Here is a 22,592-nt window from a genome sequence, read left to right on the forward strand (position 1 = left end):
CTGACTTGCAATTACACGCTCATTTCTGCTGAGTTTCGATGTTGAAGAAAAATTAAAATTTTCAATATTTCCCACCTTTGAAGATCATCGCCAAGTACAAAAAACAAGCTTGCGCATTCAGTTCCGTTCAAAAACCTTTGAAACGTTGACCGCCTTGAAGACATAAACAGGATTTTCATAACATCTGCCACTCTCATTGTAATAAACATACATGTCGCATGCAAGTGACGTTTTCGTCGTGCTGTTTCCAAGCTCACATCGGAAAGTGAATCGAAATGAATAGGTAGCTGCGACATTTAAAAATCGTAAGCACTGACTGCTGTAGCGCGAAGATGTGGCGTTTGTTGCCCTGCAGTGCCGACGTCATAGCCTACAGCATTCATTTCCTTTCTGACGCCTGCGAAAACTTTCAAGGCGCGCCTGGCACGCGGTAGCAACAAGGCACTACTAAGCAACGATGTCCCGGCAGTCTCGCGACAAGATATTTTCGCCTTCTGTAGTTTTCCGCTAGAATCTTTTACTCGTGATGGGGTCATGGCTGTGTTGGCATGGCAAAGAACTCAGCGGTTATCCATCATATTTACTTCTTTCTTCTTCGTTCCTATTTTCTGATTGGTAAATGGGAGTTTCCACAAAGCACTGTGAGAAGCACGCTTTTATATCTAGTCTATCTGGATAAAATTTGTAAAATGCTTGTTACCATGGTTACAATTTTATTTTTTTCCAGAGCATCAAAGAAGCCTGCGTTTGAAATTAGCTTTGCAGTATTGCATAATGCCAGTGCTGCCTTCGCTTGTCTTCAGTTTTGTATTGATGTGTGCCTGCGATGTGTTCTTCAGCGCGGATACCGTTAACTTAAAATATTGGCTGGCGATCATTGCTTAGCACGAAATAATATGCGAAAACACAGATTTGCAGGTAGACACCACCGCCACGTACATACCGAAAAGCATGATTGGCGTGTCCACTGACCAAGGCAGCCAGTTATGCGCATGTTCAAATTTTCATCGTCGATGCCAATTTACCCAATATACGGCAGCGGCAATGCCAACGTTTATTGCTCTATTGACGTTTCTCTGCCACAACGTTGTCCACGCCAATGAATGCAGGATACGTCTCTCTGTCACTACCACCACAGTGGTCAAAACTCGAATATTAATCATAGTAGTAATACAGGACGAAGACGACGATATGCAATGACCAGGGTGGGAGTATGTTGCAGTTTAACACGAGACGCCATCGGTTCTCGTGATGGCGTAGAGCTCTCGTGCAATGGCCAGCGAGCTTATCAGTTTGCGGTGGCGAGGGTACGAAACGCTGGTCAAGGGCAGTCGCGGTCATATTTGTTATGTTTACGTTGGTCTAGCTGGCTTGAAACTCTCTAACAGAGAACGGGTTCTCTCGCTGATTGGAAGCTTTAGTGCTAGTAGTAGGTTTGGAGAATCAAATTAATAACGAATCGGTTACTGTGAGATATTCATGTCCATTTAAGGACAAAGAAAAGAAGGTAAACAGTTATCAAGGCAGCGTGTAAGCACCGAGTAAATAACAAAACCTATTTTTATTACAAAAGAAAGCAATTCACTTGTCCATGAAATATATACATAGACTCGAAACAATATACGGATTGCTTCAAGAAGGTCATTTTTTTTCAGGAAGACACTGTCGTTTGAGTATGCCAGAGCGTGAATTGAAAAACGTACAACCATATCCTCGGAATCGGAAGTAAGCAGACACGTGTTTTATTTTCCCAGGAATTTTCAAGCACAAACATTAGCGCTCATGTCTAATCCCTTGACATCGTCGGTTTAGGGCAACTCATCAACTCTAGAGATACTGAAGAAACTGCCTTTAATAGCGGAGCCCCTAAAAAGCAGGTACAATCGTCGGAGCATATTATATTTCTCGGCGGAAAGCACTGAAACAAAATAATTCGAATTCAATTTACGACACTGGATTAATCCTCAGGGCTTATACACCTGCATGCTATATAATAAAAGAAGGCTTATTGCTTTAAATGTTGTAAAAGTTTTTCTTACCTTTGCTAGAGCGTATTTCCGTTCATGCATTCACTTCTCTCTCTGTTCCCCTGACGCACGCATACGTATGTATAGATATAAAATTACAAAATTGGTTTTTCACGAAATAAACTGGCTCAGTAATCCTCCGAAACTAAGTGGACACTCGAACCGCGCCGTAAGGGAAGGGAGGAAAGTGGGAAACATCGTATTAAGGTAGGAATGAAGCAAGAAAGAAATAGGTGCCGTAGTGGAGGGCTTCAGGCTCATTTCGACCACCTGAGAATCTTTAACGTGCACTGATATCGCAATGCACACAGGCGCCTTTTGCGTTTCGCCTCCATCGAAACGCGGCTGCCGCTGCCGGCTTCCTGCCTGAGAAGTCCGGCTCAGTGAACGAGCGCCCTAACCATTGCGCCGCCGCGGAGGATGTACCATTGGTGGTTTTGAGACTGTTGATGAGTGCACAACAGCACATTCATGTAGGTGAAGAAATTTTGAACTATCTTAAGATAACAACTAGAAATTATCTATCCGCAAGGAGCCATGGGCCTTCACTGCGGCATAGACTGCAAAAAACCTCTTCAGTAATGTTGCCAGCTGCACCTATTTGTTGTTACTTCCTGCGTTTATACTGAGGCAATCGAAGCTTTTTTTTATTGCAGAGAAAGGAAGCATGGGCATCAGCGACACGTCCATATGTATGTATAAGGCTGAGAACAATTTTTTCACTCGTTAGCTACCATATGAACTTTGAAGATTATAGTATTCCTTGCGTGTACGGTGGAATATATTTGTCGGTGTTGCCTTCAAATAAATTAGTTGTGATTGGCGCTCCGTCCCGTCCTTCTGCCTTGTGTTGTGTCTGTTTTCGCGCATGTAAACAAAGATGCACAGTTAACAACTTGCCCAGCAAGACGTTCTTTTAAACAGATGATAAATAGCTGTGTACCTTCTGGTCTCGTGATGACATTCTGAGCTTCAAAATATCAAAGGTATGTTACTCTGTATGATTTCGTAGTGTAATAAGCAAAAAAATGAAGATATTTAGATTTAAATTTGACTAGGAAAGCTTAGCCAAACTTCTACGTCTAGCGTGTATTTAAGCTTCCACGAGTTAAGTAGAAAAGGAATTTATCCAAGAATTTTGTACGAAAAAAGTCAGGCAGCAGAAAAATGGAGAACTGATGCAAGATAAGAGGTGACGCCTAGGCCGCGTAGAGTATCGAATCACGAAACGCTGTCATACGGGGCAGATGCTCAAATTCCTTGGCCATCCGCTTCATCCTTGTGCGACAGGCAATAACCGACAAGAACAAGTTCGTAACATATATGCGTCGCCGATATAGAACGTGAATGCGATTTTTCCTTTCTTTCATTTATTGTTCTTTGGTGCCCTACAAGAAATGCATAGACACTGCTTGGACCCATAGCCACTGCCCAGTGATGGGTCCGATGGAGAAAAGTACATGAATTTCCGGCAACCATTTGGCTGACTTAGAGAGGCCACTTCAAGGAACTCTACAAGAAATGTGTACAAGTCAGTTTCCAGTCTAAACGCTCGTATAAAAGTGCCATTCAACAGAACTCAAAGAAATATAAAAAAAAAACAGATCAAACAGGAATACATAAGTTGCACAAGAATTACAACAATCTAAAATGAATGCATAATATCATCTGAAAAAGACCACAATACATTACACCGCACATACCACAAAGAGTTCATAGTATCAAATTATTATAATAATATTGGCGCGTGCTCATGGGAGCGCGCCGACGATGAAGACGAAGTGTGCGTGTGCCGGTGGACAAAGACGAAGTGTGTGTGTGTGGTTCGGACAGCCATCTTGTGAGTTCCCTGCTGTGACTCGCCCGGTGATCGAGACGTTATGGCAGAGAGAAACGTCAGCCTTCTACTCGAGAAAGGAATCTGCGCTGCAAGAGGGCTTGTTCGCTTACGAGATCGCTCTGCGACACTCTTGATCACCAACTTCGGAACAGAGTTCCAGCCTATTGCGAAAGGAACGGCCGTCGCATACGTTACCGACTTCGTTGAGCCAGCAGAAATATGTGCTCTGGAGCTACCGTCGCTGGACGGAGGCGATGCAGCAGCCGTTCTGTCTACCGAGGACATTAATCCCGGCTTGTCGGTGGGTCAGAAGCAGCGCTTGTTAGAGCTCCTTCACGATTTCGCAGAGTGCTTCGCCACGACATCAAAGGTAGGGCGCACCCCGTTAGCCAAACACCGCATCATCGTCAACGAGGAGACTAGCCCCATATCCCAACACCCGTACAGAGTGTCGCCGGTGGAACGGGAGGCTATACGATCCCAAGTACAAGAAATGCTTGCAGTCGACGTAGTCCAGCCGTCCACGAGCCCCTGGGCTTCGCCTGTGGTATTGGTGAAGAAAAAAGATAACACCTTGCGATTCTGCGTCGATTATCGGAAGTTGAATCGTGGCACGAAACGTGACGTTTACCCCCTTCCACGTATCGACGACGCCTTGGATCGACTGCGTGACGCTAAATATTTTTCTTCACTCGACCTTAAGAATGGCTACTGGCAGATCGAAGTGGACGAAAGGGATAGAGAGAAGACAGCGTTCGTGACACCTGACGGCCTTTATGAATTCAAAGTGCCACCCTTTGGACTCTGTTCTGCGCCAGCAACCCTCCAACGCATGATGGACACCGTCCTTTCTGGGCTGAAATGGCAGACATGCCTAGTGTACCTTGATGATGTTGTCATTTTTGCTCCTAGCTTCGAGGAACACCTCAACCGGCTGCGAATGGTGTTACAGGCGCTCCGTTCGGCACAGTTGACGATAAAGCCACAAAAGTGTCACTTTGGTTTCGAAGAGCTCAGTTTTCTTGGTCACGTGATAAGCGCTGACGGAGTCCGTCCTGACCCGGAGAAGACGGCCGCTGTCGCACAGTTCCCGCGCCCAACCGACAAAAAGTCCGTTCGTAGGTTTCTGGGCCTCTGTGCCTATTACAGACGTTTCGTTGAAAACTTTTCCACAATTGCCGAGCCCCTTACAATGCTTACTAGAGACAATGTATCTTTTGTGTGGCATGAGGGTCAGGAATCTGCCTTCAACGAGCTACGCAGCCGCCTACAAACTGTCCCAATACTCGCCCATTTTGATGAACGAGCTGCCACTGAAATTCATACTGACGCCAGCAATGTTGGCCTCGGCGCTATTCTCGTTCAGTGGCAGGATGGCAACGAGAAAGTCATAGCGTACGCCAGCCGCTCCCTCTCGAAAGCAGAGGTAAACTACTCTACCACAGAGAAGGAATGCCTTGCGGTAGTGTGGGCGATTTGCATGTTCCGACCATATCTCTATGGTCGCCCATTTCGAGCTGTCAGTGACCATCATTCGTTATGCGGGCTAGCCAATCTCAAAGACCCTTCGGGACGGCTTGCGAGATGGAGCCTTCGCCTCCAGGAATACGACATCACGGTAGTGTACAAGTCCGGCCGTAAGCACAATGACGCCGATTGCTTGTCACGTGCACCTGCCGACGTTGCTCCGGCCGAAACGGAGGACGACTTCCCGTTTTTTGCTCTCGTCACGTCGTCCGATATGGCCCGGCGTCAACGGGCTGACTCAGAGTTGCGTCCCCTCATCGAGCATCTGGAGGGCCTTAACGTCGCTGTTCCGCGGCTTTTCGTTCAAGGTTTGGGTTCCTACAGTCTCCGAGATGGCGTCCTTTACAAGAGGAACTTCGCCCATAACACGGAAACCTTTCTTCTGGTTGTGCCATCCGAACTCCGTCCAGAAATCTTGCACGCCTGCCACGACGAGCCATCGGCTGGCCATTTGGGTGTTACGCGGACGTATGCCCGCATTCGTGCGAAGTATTACTGGCCAAAGTTGCTCTCATCAGTCCAGCAATATGTGAGGACCTGCCGTGACTGCCAGCGACGAAAGACACCACCAGTTAACCCCGCAGGGCTTCTCCAGCCCATCCCACCGCCTACAACACCTTTCCAACAAGTGGGCATGGACTTGCTGGGCCCATTCCCATTGTCTTCCTCTGGGAACAAATGGATTGTTGTGGTGGCGGACTACTTAACGCGGTACGCCGAGACACAGGCGCTCCCCCACGCTAGTGCTGCCGAAGTGGCTCAGTTTTTTATGACATCAATCGTCTTGCGTCACGGTGCGCCATCAGTCGTCATCACGGACCGTGGAACCGCATTTACGGCGGCATTAATGCAATCTCTCTTCGAACTCACCCACACCAGTCACCGAAAGACAACAGCCTATCATCCCCAAACAAACGGCTTGACTGAACGCCTCAACCGGACGCTTGCAGATATGCTTGCTATCTATGTCGACGTTGAGCATCGTACGTGGGACGAAGTTCTTCCTTATGCAACCTTCGCCTACAATACGGCAGAACAGGAGACTACCCGTCTTACACCTTTCCAGCTGGTCTACGGACGGTGTGTCACTACCATGCTAGATGCTATGCTACCCACTGCTCACAACGACGGAGACATCGGCCCCTACGCTGACGTTGACACATTCGTCCAGCGGGCTGAAGAAGCTCGCCAACTCGCAAGGTGCCGGATTCGACATCAACAACAACTCGACGCTGGTCGCTACAACCTCCGACACCGATGCGTTCGGTACGAGCCCGGCGTCTCTGTATGGGTATGGTCACCTGTGCGGCGCCGCGGACTCTCCGAAAAGCTCCTCCGACGCTACTTCGGTCCGTACGAGGTGGTTCGTCGTATAAGTGATGTCACATACGAAGTTTTTCCGCGGGACACGACCTCCTCACCACGTCGGCGCCATCCGACCGAGACTGTCCACGTCGTGCGCATGAAGCCCTACCATGACAGGCTGCAACCCGCCGCTTTACCAGCTTAACAGCTCTCTGTATTCTCTGCCGTCCGCCGTCTATACCGAACATTACCTTTGCTGTCCGTGTTCGTTTCCGTCGTCGGGCCACCGCCTTGATGGAGGGGGTATTGGCGCGTGCTCATGGGAGCGCGCCGACGATGAAGACGAAGTGTGTGTGTGCCGGTGGACAAAGACGAAGTGTGTGTGTGGTTCGGACAGCCATCTTGTGAGTTCCCTGCTGTGCGCTGGACTTCGCTGAGACTGATCTGTGCCGGTCCAGTCTTCGTTACAATATAAAGTTATTACAATTATTATATATTATTATAATATAGCTGGATGTAAACACCCAGCTGACACCGTGTCAACTGGTTCTTAGCGATTCTTATTCGCTTTTTTCAATTAGGAATCTTCGTAATGTTTACTCTGCGGGCGGAAGAGGTGACGTTGGGAGGTAAGAGTTTTCATTTCTTGAAAAAAAGTAACATTATTAAGATCGAAGTGCTGGCTGAGGAACGGAAATAAAAATTTTCAATAATAAGGTTCGGAACTAAAAAAAGCTTGCGCTAAATCATTCATACAAGCACCAATAGGGCATTTTAAACCGCATTCAGAGGGCCCCCTGGCTCGCCGTTGTGGCTCTTTCTGCAAACTCTAACGCATGCCTTTCCTCAGAGATTATACGGCGAAATGATCGGCTTTCCCTAATGGCTGGAACTACACACCGATGAAACCCCCTCTAGCGCAAATTCATATTGCCGTGCGAAGGCTGTGTACTTGTGACTTGCAATTACAGACTCATGTCTGCTGAGTAACCCGCGTCTTTCGGGCCAGCAGCCGGGCGCCGTAACCACTGAGCCACAGTGGCGGTGGCGGAAGTGATAAAGGAATACATTTACTTATGGCAGGTAGTGACAGCTGATCTGGATCATGAGAGGGAAATAACTAGAAGGATAAGAATGGTGTGGAGTGCATATGGCAAGTTGCCTCTTATTTGCATCATGAGAGGTAAATAATTAGAACGATAAGAATGGGGAGGAGTGCATATGGCAGGCTCTCTCTGATAGCGAATAGCCGTTTACCAATATCCCTCAAGGGTAAATTATGCAACAGCTGTATCTTACCGGTTCTCACCTACGGGGCAGGAACGTGGAGGCTAACGAAAAGGGTTCAACTTAAGTTAAGGACCACGCAGCGAGCCATGGAAAAAAAAATGATAGGTGTAACATTAACAGACTGGAAGCGGGCAGAGTGGGTGAGGGAACAAACGCGGGTTAATGACATCCAAGTCGAAATCAAGAGGAAGAAATGGGCTTTGGCAGAGCATGTAATGCGAAGGCAAGATAGCTGCCGATGGTCCTTAGGGGTAACGGAGTGGATTCCAAAAGAAGAAGGCAAACATAGCAGAGGGCGCCAGAAGGTTAGGTGGGCTGATGAGATTAAGGAATTTGCAGGAATAGTGTGGGCGTAGCTGGCAATGGACAGGGTTATGTGGAGAAACGTGGGAGAGGCATTTGCCCTGCATCATCAGGCTGATGGTGATAATGATGAGATTTCTGTCAGCGGAAGTGCTGCTAATGTCTGTACATACGGGGATCACTACAAATGAGCTGCATTAACAGATGATTGATAATGGAATATTTTTTTTCATATCGCATTCAAAAGTTGTGTTCAAGAAGGGCTGTTGCTAAAGTTTTTCGTAAGCAACTGTATTTTATGGCTTTCATTTGGTTATGCAGCTTTCTGCTCTTTTTCCAGTGTACGCCACGAGGAACAGAATGCTCAGATGTATGCTGCTGCGTATTTATCGAAATAAAACGGGGCAGATGTTACAGAGTGAACGAAGCTGATATATCTGAGTGCGAAAAACTGCCAACAGAGATAAACAAAAAACCTTATGTACACGCCGCGTTCACTTGCCAATGTTTCAAAATAAAATCTGTTTCTTACCGTACGTGATGGCTCTACCTGATTAAACAGTTTCTTACAAATTGTAATGTTAACTTCAGGCTTTGCACAGGAATACAAATGGCTGCCTTTGCAAAAGCAATACTTTGAAGAATTTCCTTCAAGCACGGCAGCATTGCTGAGCATAGGAGATCGCATTTTGGGAAGGCCGAGGCTCGAAAAGCTCACTTATGATGTTTATACCTTCTATGTGTGCCTTAAAAACGCTATGAATGCACTATCTTAGCGACCTGCACCATGCTCCCTTAGAAACCCTCTCTGCAGCATAAGCAGGGTGCTTTCGTGCTAAAAACGTGCGCACAAAGAAGTTTTCAGCAACGAGTTCAACTATCTAAGTGGTGTGGTGTTACAACTTGCAAATAGTGTAACGAAAAACGCAGCAGCCTAAGTTATCTCGTAACACTTGCGATTTACGCCCACGTAAGTCTCAAGCGTCCTCATACGCCGTCAATGATCCCCTCCGTAGGTATTGACAGCGTCTTGGCTGAAAGATCTCTCCTTCTGAGTAAAAGAAGTACTTATTATTCTTGTGACGGGAACAAACCTTTGACGAAGGGAAGGGTTACTGGCTTATTCTTAGTGCGAAGAGAAAGCGCGGAGGTGCGCTTGCCACATGGCACTTTCTTATTCGGTTTTTATATACTGTATATAAGCATTCTAAGAGAAGATCGACCTTATACAAGGTCCATCTTCTCGTGTAAGTTGTAATAAGGAAATAAGGGTTGAATTTCCGGCATTTCCGAGTTAGAACAACCTGCAGTGAATGAGCAGCTCGGTATTTCTGAGCAGGTCTCTCATGAACTTCTTGCAAGTTACATACTGTTTGTACGCGTGCCGTGGGTCAATTAAGTTGCTCGACGCTCTTCCAGTGGTGCCACGCATAAAAGGTTTAGCTGCTGGTAACAAAACAGTTCTGCATACGAATAAAGCTTACAGTTGCCGTAGTACTATGAAAAAGCATTAAGTTCTCATCTGTGGACGACAACTTATCCTCTTTCATTTTTGATAGCGGTGTCACCCTTGCCAATATGTTTTAATGCCCGCTTCCTGAACAAGTGTGTTGTAATGTTCTTCACAAAATTCACTCTACAACGCGAGCTTAACAGAAAGCCACTAGGATGGTGGCGGGTACGTGGTTTTGCCTGTGTATGGTTTGCGATAGAAACGACGTCCCAAGTTTTGATTTCGGCAAAGAATGTGGTAGGTCGGGCTCGCCGCGGCACGTCTTTCTCACTATAGGGAAACCATGACAAGTCGCGACGGGAGGTCCAAATTCCTGACGACGCCAGTGACTTGTCGCTGGCCCTCCGTAATGTAACGAGGCACGCTGAGGAGCACAGTGCTCAACTAACCATAGGCATGTTCAGAAGTCGTTACCGAAGACTGAAACAAGAGAACGTGGGCACTTGCGCTTCCAAATTCGAGCCCATGATCGGCTGCGTGGCCTATTTAGTAGCACCAAAAAAAATAAGGCGCATGAAAGCGCCAATGAACGAGCGTGCCTAAAATCTCATGGAACAGTGGGGTTCGAACAAAAAACTTCCATTTTCATCGATGTGAAGTAACTCAGTAATAAAAAAAACTAATGCTATGGCATTTGCAATTGGTAACGGTGAGTAAGCTACGTTCAGTTTTTCTGTTCTTGAATCAATAAGCCTTCAAAAGAAGGCTAAAAAATACACGCACTAGAAAAGCAGAATTAAGCATTGCAGCTGCGACTGCTAAGAGAACACTTCTTAGCAGCAAAGTAAAACATTTGGCCTGTTCAAGAAAAAATTGAGCTGATTATCCTAAGGTGACCTTTAGGTGCGCCTGGATACCTTGAAGGCAGGGCTTCAAAAATAATATGTAATGTAGAGTAGCCCTTCCTGTGTTATAGAAATTATGTATTGGGCCCTTAGTTTTTGGGTATAGCCCAATTTAATTGTGTTCTCGTACCTCGAGCTCGCTTACTAAAAACTCTTTTGTAGCCAAAAATGAATGTTGGAATGCGGAGCATCATTGTGTACAAAAATGAAAACCCTGCACAAATAGCAGCGGATATCGTATACTTTTTTGCGGAGCATCATATCAAGGTTACTAATAATTCGAAAAATCTTTTGATGAGTGTCCAAAACGACATACTTAAATCTGGGGATGAGTTCTAAAGTATGTCTTAGAAATGACAAGCCAATGAGCTCCATTGGCGTATGCTCTCATAAGATTTTTTCACGGGTTATTTAGTTCATGAACTATGAAAGCGTTGTCTAGAGGACATCGCCCCTACTCTCTCGTTACTTTCCTCTTTCTGACCACGTCAACTAAGCTCACATTTCTTCCACAGAAAAATAGCATAATTTTTTCAAGTTCTACGCTAGTGATAACGTCCCGTTCCAAGGCATTCGGCTTGCCATGTTCGGCGGTGGTATGTTTTCATTTCATTTTAATACCTTAAAGACCCATTGGGGGTATTACATAAGGGGTGGGTACATACAGTCAAATGAACAAGTGTTATGTTGAAAAATGGTTGGTAACAGCTTCGGCGAATGTGGATGGGCATGAGATGGTAGCGATGTCATTGGAGAGGTCGTTCCAGTCTACAGAAACACGGTGAAAAAAAGAAGCGGCACAGGTAACAGTACGGGCATGGGGGCGAAACACTTGGAAAGGATGACGAATGTGGTGGGATATGCCGGCTGGCGGGGCAATGTAGGGAGCGCAGCGCAGCGAACTATGGAAAAATTTATGGTATAGGCAGAGGCTAGAAATACGACGACGAAGTGAAAGGGGCGCTAAACGGGATTCCGCTTTAAAGATGTTACACTGATATCGTACGATTAGGAGCAATGAATGAATCTGGCTGCTCTGTTTTGAAGTGACTCGAGCGCATTGATAAGGTAAACTTAATGAGGGTTCCAAACTGGCGATGCGTAATCTAACTTTGACCTGACAAGAGATTTATATGCTAGTAATTTTACCTGTTGTGGGGCGTGGCGAAGATGACGTCGTAAGAATCCGAGAGTTTTATTAGCCGAGGAAATGACGTTAGTAACGTGTGTAGCCCATGATAAGTTGTTACACAGTGTGACGCCTAGGTATTTGTATGATGAAACGGACTGCAGGTGAACGTTAGCGACTACATATGGGAAATCAAGCGGGTTACGGCGGCGGTGGAAGGACAAACGTTTACATTTATGAGGGTTCAGTTCCATTAGCCAACGGTAGCACCATTCCTGTATGCGGTTTAGGTCATCTTGAAGGTATGTTGGGTCGGAGGCGTTAGTAACTGTGCGATAAACGACGCAGTCGTCCGCAAACATGCGAATATTAGAGCACACATTGGTCGGTAAGTCATTAATATAAATTAGGAATAGAAGCGGGCCTAGTACAGAACCTTGAGGGACGCCTGATGTTACTGGTAGCGGATTGGAATTTTGATTGTTAACAGCGACAAACTGTGAGCGATTAGTCAGGAATTCTTCTATCCATTTTACTATGTCGGGGGGCAAGTTCAAACGGGAAAGTTTTAGGATTAAGCGTTTATGAGGTACCTTGTCAAATGCTTTTGCAAAATCCAGGAAAATGGCGTCGGTCTGTAGGTTAGAATCGAGATTAGCATGTAAATCATGAATGAATAGGGCTAGCTGCGTTTCACAAGAAAAATCCTTCTGAAAACCGTGTTGAGACGAATGGAAAAAATTGTTCGAGTCGAGGAAGTTTATAATATGAGTATAGATGACATGTTCCATTAGTTTGCAGGGCACACTAGTAAGGGAAATGGGTCGGTAATTTAACGGCGAATCTTTGTTACCTGATTTGTAGACTGGAACGACCTTTCCAGTTTTCCAATCGTCCGGTAGTTGTCCTGTTGAGAGTGACTGGGTAAAAAGTAAGCATAAGAACTCGGCACAAATATCATTAGTGTTCTTTAGAAGTTTCGAGTTAATATTGTCTACACCAGATGAAGATGAGATTTTCATGTTTCTAATTAAGGACGCAATACCCAGTGAGGAAAATGCGACTACCGGCATAGCATGCTCAAAGAGTAAATTAGATGTATGAAGTTGCGTATTGGTTTCATTAGTAAAGACGGATGAGAACGCTGCGTTGAATAAAGTAGCGCACTCAGAGTCGGTCATAGCCATGCCTGATTCGTCTTTGAGGGTAATCGTGTGTTCATGATGAGGGTTAACGGCTTGCCAGAACTTCCTGGGGTTATCGCTGAGCATATTAGGAAGGTCTTGATGAAAAAAGTTGTGCTTGGCGTTATGGATAGCAGATTGATACGAGTTTTCCGCAGCGCGGTACTTCGCCCATGCGCTTTGCGCTCCATGGGCTCTTGCTGAGCGGAACAGGCGTTTCTTTTTATTTTCCCACCTTTTAAGACCTTTAGTAAACCATGGTTTGTGTGGATTAGCGTGGAACGTTATTTGGGGAATGAATTCATTGACTAGGGCATCAAGTTTATTCTTAAATGCTAGCCAATTCTCATGAATACTTCGTGAATGAAAACTTGAGGAAAAACTTACGAAAAACGTTGTCAGTTCGGCATTCATTATATCATAATTACCTTTGTTGTAAAGGCGGATTGTTTTATCGTATTTTGGGCGCCTAATTGCTTTAAGGTCGATGTTGACATGCATAGTTTTGTGATCACTAATCTCAAGGAGGTACGTAATGGGCTGAACGCTATCTGGGCAATTAGTCAGTAATAGGTCTAAAATGTTCGCACAGTTTTGTGTTACGCACGTAGGTTTGGATATTACTTGAGTAAGGTTAAAATTGTAGCAGAAATCTAGAAATTCCCTTGCTTCGCCATTATTAGTTGTCGGTGCGGGCTGGTGCTGCCAATCAATATTAGGAAAATTAAAGTCGCCAAAGAGGAAGATGTGTGCGTTAGGGTGCTTCGTGATAAGTTTACTTACGGAATTATTAAGCTGACAGGAAAAATGACGAGAGTTATGTGGAGCCCTATAACAGACACCGAGTAAAATCGTGTGTGGTACAGCGTGGCAGTGGAGCCATAAGATTTCCAGGTCGGACGAGTCGTCAATTATCGACATTGATAACTGCTGGCTCACCGCTATCAGTACTCCCCCTCCTCGTGAGTCCTGGCGGTCTTTCCGAAAGACTTAGAAGTCTGGCAAGTCAGTTAGTACTTCGCTATCTGCGATGGCACTGTTCAACCAGGTTTCGATTAGTATCAGTAGATTGCTGCTAGATGACAAGACAATATTGGAAATAAGTTCGCGCTTGGAAAGGAAACTACGTATGTTGGTGAACACAGCGGACAGGGGAATATTTTTGGGGCGGGTTTTTAGTTGTTTGCGAAGAGATGATTGCTAATCTTATTGTGGTGTAGCAATTGTTATTTCTTTCACAGTTTGCGAGATCTCATCAAAAATGTAGCGCCTGGGACCGATATGCAAGGTTTTGTAGCGTAGGGCAAATTTGTCGGAATTAGCTTTAGCAAAGGTGACTAGCTGCTTGCGGACGTTACGAACTCTGTGGGAGAAGTCTTCGCCGACACTGAATTTCGTTCCTTTAAATTTGCGGCCGTTAGAGAGTATTGTGTCTTTTATTTTGTACGAAATAAATTTGATTATTATTGGTCGAGAGCGGTTGGGTTCATGGCGGCCAAGTCGGTGGGCACGTTCTACATCCTCAGGATGAATGGTTAAGCTCAAGTGTTGAGCGCAGTGACGAATGACCTCTCCCTCAGAGTCCGCAAACGTTTCGGAGGGGTTAGAATCCGGAATTCCATAAAATATGAGGTTGTTACGGCGAGATCTATTTTCACTATCGTCAATGCGGGCCTCAAGGGTTTCAATCTGACGAGATAGCCGAGAATTTTCAGATTTTTTAATTTCTAACTCAAATTTTATGGCTGTCATGGCTTCCAAATGTGTCTCAAGATCGGTCATGCGCTTACTTAAACCAGCTATAGCACCGTCAGTGGATATAAGCTGGTTTTTGAGACCTTGCACTTCGGAGATTAGTTGAGTTTGACCGGCGGATAACTTTTTTAGTTCTGCGAATACAGCCTCGAGATTGTTAGGTCCTGGGTTAGTTTCAATATCGCCTGCCAAGATCAGCAAGCAGCGAACAACATGGGCGCATTCAAGCACAAGAAAAATGCAGCATTGCGGGCTCGGCAGCTGCACTAGGAAATAATTGCTACTTCTTTTAGCATACAAGGAATGCGGATAACATGTTGAATGGTTTCACATATTGGAAGGCAGGCAGTTCAAACACCAACGGAGAAGTGCAGCGAGCGAAGATGGTCACGCACCGGACGAAAAAACTGCGATCACACAAACACAAAAAAAACAAATACCTCAAGTGGAGGGAATTTTCTCTGTATAAGCTCCCGTTGTTTGAGAGTTCATAAACGTAATCAGCAAAAATATGCCATTTCATAGATCGAACAATAACATGTCGTATTGGTAAGGTAATTTTTCCGAAAAAAATACTGTTTTCACAAATTAGCATTTTATTACTTTTTGTTACTTAGCCTGATGCCAACCCCAATTGATCTCAGAAAATCGAGGCTCAATTCTAAGCTTCAAATTACCCCCAGAAATGCAACCACAAAAAAGGGCGTTAATTATGCAGAGCGGCACATATATCTTCCAGGGTCCCGAGTACGAAAAGATAACTTTTATTGTCCAAAAAGCGTCCTGCTAAGAACAGGAGAGGAAGCATCAAACGACGACATATTCACGTCTTCGTAATCAAGTCCAGAGATGCTGAAACAATTTCCTTGTTTGTCGTAGTTTCTCAGAAAGCATATGCAGCCGTCGGAGCATGTCTTGTTCTCTGACGGATTGCACTGAAAAAAAAAAAACGTTTCAAATTTGTAGCTCGTTTACTTACATCACTGAAAACGCTCTTTAAAATATTTGCAGAAGACATGCTCACAAGGCACCACTAATGAAGAATTTATTATTTTCTCCATTTGGCTAAGAATTACTAAAAATTAGTTCTATTGTCTTGGAATTACTTACCGTTTGGTTACAGCTGTCCAGAGAAATTTCTGGTTCAGTCGTGTTGTTTGACCTTGACATAATTTGTGGCCTACTAAAGCAGAGAACACTGAAACGAAAAGCTAGTCTTCAATGGAGCTGGTGGGCCAAATTGAAAAGAACAACGGATTTACGTTAGCACTATAAAGTTATAAAGGCAATCACGGTGATCACAAAGACAAATGTAAACTGCAAGGTTGAAATGTGCCGTGAACTTTTTTAAAATTAGTATCATTATGTTAATATCATGCCGTGACCACACAGACTGCAATCAATGCATTGTTAACATCAGCACCACGTACGACGTCCCGCCTGCTTTTACAGGTATAACGCAAAGGTCTGATCTCCTATTGACGGGTTACTGTAGTACACCTTGTTTAAATGTATGAAAATGCTCACAGCGACTTCATTTCATTTGTTAATTCACTGGTATAACTTACTGCTGCATAAATAATGTTTTATGAAGGTGCGAAAACGTATAATAACCACATAAACAACCCTTCTGAGGTAACTATTTTTTCCATCGGTACAAATAGTAACCTTATATAAATATTAGTTTTTCTTGAGCCAAACAATCACTCTCAGCGTCTGCGTTCTGGAAAGCCATTGTGTCAAGAGTATGAGATGCTTAAGATAAGCCTTGACCTGGTGCTTTCGGATGTGTGCACGAAATTTCAGTGAGAGGCGCTTAATCATTTCGCCTCCATTAAAATGACTTCACCGTGACTCCATTGGAATCCACGAACTCCAGGGCAGCTAATGCAGCGGGTACAAATTTAGGCTCGGAGATCGTATATTTCACTAGGTGTGAAAAACGCCATTGCATTAAGTAATATCCTAGTGGACAGTTTTGATAACTTGCTCATCGTCAAAGATTAGCAAATATAAGAGACCGGGTAAAGAAATAGGAAGAATGTTTATTTTATTCAGCCGAAGAACGTTTATTCATAAGACACAGGTATAACATAAACCATACAGAACGAGGTCTGAGAACTCAAGGCAGTAACGGAACCTCCTATAAATCAGTGAATAAAGTTTGTACAATAATACTGGCGTCCAATACTACTCAGCGTAGAATAGTGCTTGATATTTGTTTTCGTTCAGTCGCTCCTTTCCAAACAAAATGTGTGTTATTGCGCTATCCGCATATCAAATTATGCATGCCGACAAGTAAAAACGCGAGCAGAAGTCTTTTGAAGCAGCGTCCGGAGTTAGTGCATTTTGCTGCACGTTTCGCACACAAAAGCCTAGAAGATGTGGCCATGAGAATTACCTGGTTTCTGGCATGTACAGAGAAGTACATCAAAAAAACATCATGGCTGTCAATTTAGCGTTCTGGCTTGCTTATCTACTGTAGACAATCATTTTTTGAGTTCTGATGAGAACCAACATATCTAAATTGCTGCTTAATTATTTCTACATGCACCTTAATACCTTTATTACGTGCATAAAATACTAGCGAAAATCTCCAATCAAATACTTATGAGTAAATGCTACTTACATTGCCTGCAGAACAATTATTCCGAAAACTGTAACTTGTAAAGCACATTGGGAACTCATTTTAGCGAATGTCTCGAGTCGGCCGTCTGCTGTCGGGAACTGCATGTGCAAATCACCTTATATACACATCAAGGAAGCGTTTATTTTTGCTCGCTATGTCAGCAACCATTGCCTTTTCAGTCCTACTGTGCCTGAGATGCTGCGCCTGACCTCTGGAGTGCCGCCCACGTCACATGTGACGTACTTGGAGTCTTAGATACGTCAAGAATATTTTCCTCGATGTACATGACCATTTTTTGGCGCATTTTTCTTTCATTCTTTATTCAGGGCGTTTAAATATTCTGATATACGGTCGCAAATCATTCATGTTGGCAGAGAGTTTGTTTTTGTCTCCTGAAAAAACTTTCCATATGCTCTTTGATTGGGTGACCGAGCGTACAGCTAGCTGTATTCCTCGAAGCACTCGACTAGTGTCAGATTTTAAGAAAAATAATACGAGTTGAAATGTTTATCGTTAATATTTTACAAAATTTCAAAATTCTCCTAATTTCACCTCGCTTAATTCTTAATCGTCCACATCTAAGGTCTCTTATTCGTGTTTCCGGGTTTTTACAAGAAATCTACTGCCACCTTTGAGATCAACTTATTGAGCGTAAGGTGTATAAAGAAACTGATATTTCAGCTGGGTTATAATATTAAAAACAAGAGGGAATTAACTTTGTCTCAGTCTTTAAATGTGTATTCTGCTTAAGATTTTTCAGGCAGCGGTCTTCTTTGAAGAGGATTTGCTAAGCTACAGTCACTTCAAGGCACTGGAGAGCAAGGGAAGTCTAGCGCAGAAGAATTCAAATCAAAGTAATCTACCAGCTGTCTAAAATATGATGAATGCAGCCTATCATTTCGAACACTGGTAGTGCCGAGCAATCAGCGGTATTTAATCCGGTGGCTCCGTACTTGTGCGTGGTGCTTACAGAACAAGAGAGAGAAAATGTATTTCATCAACATTCGCATCAAGTGCTGGAAATCTTGAAGTGCTGAGGCCAACTGATGCTTATCCTGTCGCTAGCAGGCATTATAGAAGGAGGCAAGGGGATTTGAAAGGAGCCTTGTCAATAGCGCTACCGGGCACTGTAAAGGGCAGTGTTCCCGGCTGGCGTATGGGGAAGAGCAGTGTGGGAAGAAGGAATCATGTTAGGCCGCATCTCGTGAACGATTTGAGCTTGTCAGATTTCTGGGCTAATGGTAGATCGAGGAAGGCATCGCTGAGAGGTGCATAGTTAACTGCATTGAGATTTGATTGAGCCTCCTTGTATTGCAGGCTCACCACTGAGCGCGAGCTTCAACACAAAAAGGGCATGAGAACCATGTTTAAATGTAGAGAATAGAACAGCTCACATAACGCATAGTGATGGAACAGCGCAAGGGACGATACACAGGAAGAAACAAAGAAAGGCAAACACGGCCGCTGGCTATCAGCCGAATATTTATTTAAAGGTACAGCGAATATATAGCGAAGGAAAAAGGAATGGTATATAGATGAGAGGGCTGCACGGTTTCCGAAAATCAGAGCGTAGTCACGTCACTGAACTAAACATCTATTTGTAAATGAGGTGGCGGTGAAAGGTCATAAAAAGGGGGTGTAAAGGATTTTTGCGCGAAACAACAGGTAAAACAACAGGTGAATGAAAGTTGAAGTTGAAGTTGCCCAAAAAGAGGGTAAAACAAAACGAAAAACAATTAACAACGAAAACAATAAAAACCAATAAAAACGAAAAGTTACGAGGAGTAAAGACCTCTAAGCATAGAACATTAAAATCTAATTGAAGGTGAATTTAAAGAGGCTTAAAAGAGGCTTTGGTTTTGGTTATTTCCAAGCATGTTATACATGCCAGAAGAAAAATAGGATTCAAATGCCGAATCATGAGGCCTGACAAAGTTCCTACCAGGTACGCTTATTCGGCGCAGCAATACAGTTCTCACAACAAGATAAGAAACACAATTTTTTCTTAGTCGTGAGCAATACGAGAGGGAAAAAAGTTTAGCCATTCATTTATTGGTAATCATAGTTACTTGTGACAAGCGCAGTTTTCTCTGTTTTGTGACTAACTTTCCTCTCGGCGTCTAATATCCAAAAGTCCTTATTAAATTTGTGATTTCCTGCAAAAAGTTTGTTCCCTCACTAATTGCTCACGACTGGGCGTACTTTACGAATAAGGGCGACTTGAAAGAGGAAATTAAATAATAATAAAATATTTGAGAGAATATTATGATCAGTCTTCAGAGAAAGAGAGAATCAAGAAAATCAAGAAAAACACGAAAACCAGCAAACCGTTATTAGGGAACAGATGTCCATTAATACGCCGCCGCGATGGCTCAGTGGTTATGGCAATCGGCTGCAGACCAAGAGACGCGGGTTCGATCCCGGCCGTGGCGGTCGAATTTTGATGGAGGAGAAATTCTAGAGGCCCGTGTACTATGTGATGTCAGTGCACGTTAAAGAAACCCAGGTGGTCGAAACCTCCGGAGGTCTTCACTAAGGCGTCCCTCATTGCCTGAGTAGTTTTGGTACGTTAAATATACAAGGCGCAAAAATGCGAGATGTCCATCAGCGTGAAATGTGCAGGAAATTTAGGAACACAAATTTACTGAGGATCTTACTGCTGAGAGAGATTACACGAACAATTTTATACGTTTAAATGAAGACGAAGCAATTGATTCGTATAAGAGTGAGAAGTTATTTAGTCCCGAAGTTAGGGTGTACGATAACCCTAGAAAAGCAGGAAAGTGCGTGGACAAGGCACAGGCCAGTCTCCGAGTTGGCATGTCGTTTTATGTACTGTATTTTTCTTTATTATTGTGGCAATGTCCTAAAGAAAATAGCTGTAACCATGCAAATGGTAATTATATATGGTTAGAATGTGGCCAAATTTCAATATTTGATAGTAAAACAATGACTTGATGGCGATTATATAATGATATCAGTTAAAGTTTTAACGCGCCTTTATGAATATCAGAAGTTTGTTTTTATTCGTAATTATTCTACTGTAGCGCACAAGATGACAAAAGGTAAGCACTGAAGAACAGAGCTTGTTAGAACATGCAGAAGCTTGATTCTGGTCGCTCAGGTGCATGGTAATTTCTAAAGGACGCAACACCCAAAATAACTTAGTTTCTGTGTAATCCATATCATTATCCCACCGCATAAATTTGTTATTATGAAACCCCAGTGGTCTCACTGTATCTGTTATTGCAACAATATCTTACCCTAAAGATCAGCCCTCATCAAGACTATATTTCATATTTTTCTCCTGAAATGGCAATAAACCACCCGGTAAGGGGGTCTGAAGCCAGTTTCATTACGACTCATGAAGGTGCCATTCCAGGTAATTTTGCAGATGGCAGCACTAGGCTTTAGTCGGTAAATTTATGATAAAAGCAACAAAATGAACCCACACCATGGTTTGAAAGCTTCTGTCTACAAGGGCATGATTAATCGAAATTTTACATTCGAGTGAGGAAGAGTTGTGTCTGGGTTTGAAATTACGAGCGCAATAAGGAGGAGTTCTGAGGATGGGGCCAAACCTGAAATTTGCGCACTTTTTCATTGCCGCGGATCACGTACAACTGCGAAAATTAACTTTGAAATAAAAGATTGGAGATTTTAAGCGTTCGACGGCCACTCTGGAACCTTCCAAATGTCAATAATCTTACTGACTTCAGAGGCAGTTTTCATTTCACACCATGTTCACTGGAAAAAGCGCATACAACACATTTTGACATTTTGGTCATTTTGTTTGGCCATGTCGCGAAATCAAATAAATTCCTTTACTGTCTAATGCAATGACCTGCCATCGATATCCTGTGTGGAGGCACAGCGATAAGGCGTTCGTCGCGCTGCTCTTAAGTTTTGCAACCTGTGTCACAGCCTACCTCGTCCATTTTCTGTCCGACAACTCCAGAAAATTTTTAGCGACGCCTGGCGCGCAGCAACAAGCATTGTGATATTAAAGGCAAAGTTCTCAGCGCAGAAGCTCGCGGCAAGATATTTTTTCAACCGCTAGCTTTCCGCTCGAATATTTTATAAGTCAGGGCGGTGGAGCCGCTTTGAAACCACAAAGAACGACGAAGAATTAAAATTAGAACGTTGTCGCAGTTTTTTTGAAAAAGTTCATATCCTTTGCAAGGGAAGGATTATTCTCATCAAATTTAGAAACATTTGCATCCTGTGCACTGCGATTAAACTTTCTGCATGAAGAAATGCAGTTTCTTAGAACAGCAGAGGTTCCTAAAACGCTGGCCCATTCAAGAACCACCAATCTGCGATACAAGCTTCGAAATATTCATCAGCGCTACCATTGCTCACCTTTTATGTAGGGTTGTTTTTGTGCTAATGTGGTGCTAGACGGTATGACTAAGCATGGCAGCCCCAGTAAGTTAAGACGAAAACGAAGTTAGGGTTGTTTCCTGCGTCACTGAGTCTTTCTGTACATGGGGTCCCTGCAGTGAATCCGAGAGGTGTACTTGCTGTTACTTATGCTCAGAAGCATTGCTGAATCCAAATGGGTCCTCCATATGCCACTGCCTTCTTAAGGCACAATGACAAGTTTTTGTCACACAGCTAGCATCGCCAAGTACGTTCGTCGAGCATAAAAAATGGGACGCTAACAAAAATCTCAACAAGGTACTAAAAATCAATAAGAGGCCACAATGTTATTTGATCAATATCCTATGAATAAGCCAATGCTATCGTCAACATCAATTTCCTCATTGGTCCGACTGCGTCCAGTCTAGGACAAATATTTCTCCAATTAATATCATTTTACCCCTGTTCGCAGTGAGCGGCAGACCGTTGTTTCTGCAAGTTTTATACAATATATGCATAAAATAAATCATATGCATAAATTTTATGCGTTATATGCATTCCACTCCGTTCACGAGCATAGCGAATATTCACAGCTTTTGCCACATCAGAAGACGTTTGTATGCAGTACATCTGCATTCAAGAGCGCACACAATATGTTGGAAAAGAAAGACGGCCGATATGCGTATTATAAGCAAAATGCAGCATATGGACGGGACGAAGAAGGGCGAAGACAGGACGGTTGCTACACTTACAACTGAATGGAATGAAATGAGACGGTAAACCACACCCCATTCCAGAGCAACAACACGCATGCGCATGATATAAAACAAGGTAAAAACAAACTGATAATCATAAAACGTGTGAAAAAAGAGCGAAAAAAAAT

General features: G+C 43.8%; 1 long non-coding RNA gene across 1 annotated transcript; it reads right to left on the reverse strand.

The window, feature by feature from the left end:
* Positions 1 to 15,459: 15,459 nt before the first annotated feature.
* On the reverse strand, positions 15,460 to 17,416 carry LOC144118589 (uncharacterized). Its single transcript, XR_013312058.1, has 3 exons — positions 17,348 to 17,416; positions 15,829 to 15,916; positions 15,460 to 15,653 (listed from the first exon to the last, which is right to left on the reverse strand). It is a non-coding gene; the product is annotated as an uncharacterized LOC144118589 (long non-coding RNA).
* Positions 17,417 to 22,592: the final 5,176 nt, after the last annotated feature.

Source organism: Amblyomma americanum, chromosome 2 (genome assembly GCF_052857255.1).
Source record: "Amblyomma americanum isolate KBUSLIRL-KWMA chromosome 2, ASM5285725v1, whole genome shotgun sequence".
Classification (NCBI taxonomy): domain Eukaryota; kingdom Metazoa; phylum Arthropoda; class Arachnida; order Ixodida; family Ixodidae; genus Amblyomma; species Amblyomma americanum.